Source organism: Herpailurus yagouaroundi, unplaced genomic scaffold (genome assembly GCF_014898765.1).
Source record: "Herpailurus yagouaroundi ecotype Mexico unplaced genomic scaffold, PumYag 65730, whole genome shotgun sequence".
Lineage (NCBI taxonomy): Eukaryota > Metazoa > Chordata > Mammalia > Carnivora > Felidae > Herpailurus > Herpailurus yagouaroundi.
The window spans coordinates 1-5302 of record NW_024418861.1 but is presented as its reverse complement, the minus strand read 5'-3'; the positions used below and the strand labels follow the sequence as shown (position 1 = coordinate 5302).

General features: G+C 57.7%; 1 long non-coding RNA gene across 1 annotated transcript; it reads right to left on the bottom strand.

Moving 5' to 3' along the window:
• Nucleotides 1-488: 488 nt before the first annotated feature.
• LOC121024530 (uncharacterized) lies at nucleotides 489-5296 on the bottom strand. Its single transcript, XR_005787727.1, has 3 exons — nucleotides 5165-5296; nucleotides 1472-1592; nucleotides 489-562 (listed from the first exon to the last, which is right to left on the bottom strand). It is a non-coding gene; the product is annotated as an uncharacterized LOC121024530 (long non-coding RNA).
• Between the last annotated feature and the right edge of the window lie 6 nt (nucleotides 5297-5302).

Sequence of the window (5302 nt, the reverse complement as noted above, 5' to 3'; positions counted from 1 at the left end):
CTTTCTCAGGGGTGAACGCCCTCCCTAGCATTTCGGAGCATGAGTAAGAAACTCTGTCCCCAAGATAAGCGAGGAAAAGTTGTGAAATTAGTACGGCTGCCCCTTTCCAATGGCAGCGTTTTGCACCTGGGCGCAGGTGTGGAAGGCCCCCCGCTTCTCCAGGAACTTCCCGAGCACGAGCCTGCGCTCCTGGCACGGGGACCCAAGTGTGTGCCCGCCACCCCTTCCCCGTGCTCCGGGTGCCACCCGGGGAGAGGAAGGAGGGCGCTCCCGGAGATCGGGGCGGACGGGTGGCCCGGGGGGCGGGGTGCCAGCCACGCGGCCAGCGACCAGGAGAGGCTCCGCCACGACAAAGCCCCGTGACCGTGACCGTGGGACGCGCTGGGTCTGCGAGCGGCCGGTATCCAGAACCGTGTCAGGCCGCGGGCTTCAGCGGGGGGGGGGCCTCCTGCTGACAAAGACGTCCGATTCCCAACTCTGAGACTCACCTTTTCTGCTGCGGACACGTCGGCCATCTTGGGCAGCGGACTCGGGGCACGCTTTTTTATCAACAGTAAGACATCTGGAAAGGAAACGCGTCTATCAAGCCGGTTACCTCCCTTATCCGTGAAATGGCAGAACGGGCGCCAGAGGACCCGAGGACACAGGAGCAGGGGCGCCCTCCGGGTGCCCCCCAAGCCGAGTGCTCACATGAGCCCCTTTGCCCCCCCCCCCCCCCCGTGCGCGTGCGGGTCCCCTGGCCCGGCGGGACCCCGGCTGGGGGTTACACACAGCACGGCCCTGATAACTGTGCCAAGAATGGGTGGAAACCTCACAAAACGCTCCCATTTCAACGGGCTCCGCTCTCGGAGGCTGGGGGCCCGGTCTCCACCCTCAGAGCTAAACCCGGGGCGTGCCGGGGGGGAGGGGGGCCGCGGGCCGCGAGGCTGGCAGCTCCCGCCTGGTCCCCAGCCCGACCCCCACACTCCACGGAGGTCTGGGAACAGTACTTCCGAAACGGATTATTTAAGAGAATCCCAGAATTAAAACCACCCTTTGAATGACATCTAGAAAACCAAAGGTTTCTCCCCACACGCTTCGGACGCAAAGCCTAAGCGACGGGACGGACGTTGTCTGTAGCAGGAGTGTCATCCCAGGACACCGGCGCCCTGGGGTCCGGCCGCACGATACAGCCGGGAGCAGCCCTGCAAGACCCTGGGTTTGCTCAGAAACAGAATTAGAAATGAGGTTCACAGCTGGTTTCTCAGATGGATGCTGCCCGTTCCATTTCGGTCTGTGCTGTTTGTCACAAACATCCCACAATGCGTACTTTGTTGTACCAAAGGGAAAATAAAATCCTTTCAGTGGACCCAGTGTTCTCGGCCGGTCCCAGCCTGGAACGCAGACGTGGACGTCGAGGGTGCCTTTACCTCTCAGGTCCCCCGTTCCCACGGATGCCGCGGCTCCCCCCGCTGCCCCGTGAGGCCCCTACCTTGGTCTTGGATGTTCTCTTCCAAGATTGTTTTGGCATCACTCAGCACCCTCTCCGAAGCAGCGTGTATTAATTTGTGATGGGTCACACTTTTGGGGTCTTCTAAGCTCCCATGAGCACACTGGGGGGGGAGAATCATATATTTCAAGATAGAAAATAAATCATAATGGTAACAATACGGGACCTGACCCTCAAACCACAGCAGGAGTGTACTGGCTACTAGCTAAAAAGTCAGAGCGCAGACGAAGTCAAAGAATTCTCATCAATGGCGGAAGCCAAACAAAAGGCCACAACATCTGATCCCTAGGGCAGCAATCTGTCCACCAACCCAGTAAGTACTCCTGAAATAGGTTCACGGCTTGACATAAAATACCCTGCTGGCAATTAGTGGCAACCTGAATCGCTTCCCTTGTCTGCAAAGATCTGGAGCAACATTTTAAAATGAAAACAGCAGGTCCACCGTTACCTGAAAACCTAAAAACCTAAGTATGAATTGTATACTTTTTCTTTCTTCCAGACGCACGGAAGGGGCTGGGAGACGGTGAAGAGAGAAGGCGAGTCCGCAGACAGTAGAAACAGGGCCCTGACCACTGAAAAGCCCGCAAAACCCCGAGAGGAGAACAACCAGCCTTCACTCGGCCCTTGGCTTGCGCTCAGCACGGGACCACCACACAGATCCCGAAGCAAGCTGCAGGTGCCCCGGGTGGGGCCCCTCCTGGGCGGCCAAAGGGGACTGGCCGGCTGGCACGCAGTTGTGACTCACTGGCCAGGGCTCCAGGCGCTCCAGAACGTGGCACCGGGGCAGGGGTGGGGGGACACTGAAGTCCAGGCAGGAGAAGGTCGTGGCGACAGCCGGAACACTCTGGCTTCAGGGGGGGCTGTCGTGCACTCACATCGACGGGCGAGGATGAAGGGGGCAAAGAAGGGCTCAGCCAACAGCAAGATCCGCTCCTGCATCTATGAGAGCAGATGCCACCCTCCCCCCACTTGCCTTGAATTCGACTCTGGCTCTGCTCCCAGAAATACTGGGTGTGTTCCTTCTAACTCTGAAATTCGCAGGCTAGCTGATCTGACAAGTTCAGAATACAGTGTATGAAACACAATTCTCCAAAACAACCCTCATGTGGTCCCTGAGAAGACTGTACTGCGCAACCTGTCCACGGCACAACACAAGCGTGAGTCATCCGCACACACCGTGACTTCATCCTGCTCCTTTGTTCTCGGCACAGACGCTCCGAGCAAGCGAAGATTCGGCAGCGGGACGGCCCCAGCGGAGCCCATCACGGGAGCCGGGTGCGGACACCCGCTGAAGCTGCTTCCTCCCCAGAAGGGTGAAGAGGCCGTTCCTCCTACACGCGACGCGACCTCCTGGGTCACCCCAAGACACACCGTCATGTGATCTCATAGCCATATTAACAGGTACCACGTCACGCACTGACAATTTCACAAGAGACCGCAACTGATGTGGAAAGAAAAGAAAAGCTACAGAGCTCATCAGGTTCTTTAAGAGTTATGGTAAGAACGCTCCTCATTAATAAAGCAACACGCTCCGAAGGAGTACCACCGGAGGGGGAGAAACCCACAGCGTCCCCTTCGAGGAGGAAGGGAAACGTTGCGCCAGCCTGAGTGTGCACCAGGGGAAGACTGGGAAGGAGAAACAGAAGCCCGGGCGGGCGGAGCCTCACTGCCTGCTGCAGTACGACACTCGGGCGATGGTTTCCCGGGCGACGTTCAAGTATACAGCGTGAGAATACTCGTCGCTAACTGCTGCATTCTGACCGGCTCGAGAGACGGCGCGTCCTGCCCACAGAACAGGACGGGCACGGAGGGGGGAATGCTTCCCGACCACTCAGCTCTCAAGTCCCGTGATTTACGTGGCTCCCCCACACCTGGAGAGACTGCAGAGTGGAACAAAATCTCAATTTAAAGTAGGACAGTGCCAGAAAAGTCCCCAACGACACACCTGAATCCCGACTGGAATAATAAATATCAGGAACATGGTAATTAGCATCTTATTCAAATTGGCTGCCTAATGAACCCCAAGAGCTCCTGAAATTCATTAGCAAGCAACTGCGGATCAGTCCAGCAGTTCTCACTTCCTGTTCCCCTTCATAAACTAATATTATGATAGCTATGTAAATCAGTGAGTTAAGTCAAATGCCACCCCGATTTACCCACCGACTTCTCCCTGCCTGACTCAGCAGGTGTCGCTCCAAGTCCGGGCAGTTCTGAACTGACAGTCCATTTCCAGTTATTCCATTAACCCACAGGTTTGTTCTGAGCACAGAGAGCCTGGCTCTGGACATGTGAACACAGACCCAGCCCTCGAGGAGCTCCTGTCCTGGGTGGGCTGGGGGGAGGGAGGGGGAACAGCAAGTCGGGGAGGTTTTTGGCTTTTGTTTTAAACGTACAGGACTCGGGGTGCCTGGGTGACTCAGCCAGTGGAGCGTCCGACTTCGGCTCAGGTCATGATCTCGCGGTTCGTGAGTTCGTGCCCGGCGTCGGGCTCTGCGCTGACAGCTCAGAGCCTGGAGCTGCTTCGGATTCTGTCTCTCCCTCTCCCTCTGCCCCTCCCCCACTCATACTCTGTCTCTCCCCGCCTCTCAAAAATGAATAACAAACGTTAAAAAAAAATTTTTTTTTTAATAAATGTACACGACTCGACAAGCAACAGGGCCTGGCTCTCACAGCCTGCACGCTCGCGGAGCCCCCAGCCTACTAGCCTGCTGTCCGGGGGGTTTCTAGATGGCGAAAACACCCAACTGGCCCCCTCCTGGATCTGAGGCCAGGACCGCATCGTAACTGACATCCAGCGTGTTCCAGAAAGGGATCTGCTCTGGAAACCAGAATGCCTGCCTGCCTTGGCCAGTCACAAAACAGCTCCACAGACCCTCACTCCCAAGTGACTCAAAAGTATCTTCGTGCATAGTTCCCACAGTAACTGGAAGTTCGTCCTTGGAGAGGACGCTCGCCACAGTACAAACGTGTAATTTACTACATGGAATCCGCACCAGAAGACGAACCTAAACCCTGACAAGAAAACACCGCACGGGCCAAGGGCAGCGGGAGTCAGGTGGCCCAGCCTGCCTGAGTGGAGGAGTTTCCAGAGACACGGCCAGCAAGAACTATCTCCAAAAATTAGCAAACTAAGGAGCCAACTATACAGGGGTATTTCACATGAACTGACCGTTAAAAAGTGGCTTTTTCAGCGAGGAGACTCTTCTCCTGGACCCACCCGCCGAATGGATGCAAAGGCCACGGCAAAGCAGGGGCTCGGGGACGAGTCTGGCAGCGGCCCCATTTCAGGGACTCCAGCTCGGAGGCTCAAGCGGCCAGAGCCAGACCCCATGCCAGCCAGCGGGAAACAGCTCCAGGTCGCCCGCCCCGCAGGGAAGGGAAGCCACTTCTCCACGGCGGGTCCCTCTTCCTCGGCCCGGCTAAAAACCAAGAGCCTCACCCCAAGCGCAAAGCGAGCACAAATGATGGAAAACCACGAGGCCCTGCTCCGCGCGGCGACTTCACCTTTCCTGCCTCAGTTTCCCGGCCTGCCCCGAGCTCCTCGGGCTGCGGCAGGAGTTGATCTTGAAGCGCTCGGCCCGGAGCCCGGTCCAGGAAGGGCGTCGGGAAGGTGTAGGGGTTGGGGGGTCGGGAAGGGGGCGGCTAAGGAAGGGGGCGGCCGCGGCCCGGACTTACGTGCTTGAGGCAGCGCTCCTTGAGCTTCTCCACCGAGGTGTCCTCGGTCGCCTCCTCCAGCCACTCGGCGCCGTCGGACGCGCAGATGTGCAGCCGCAGCACCTTGCCCGCGAAAATCTTCTCCTCCTGCACGAACAT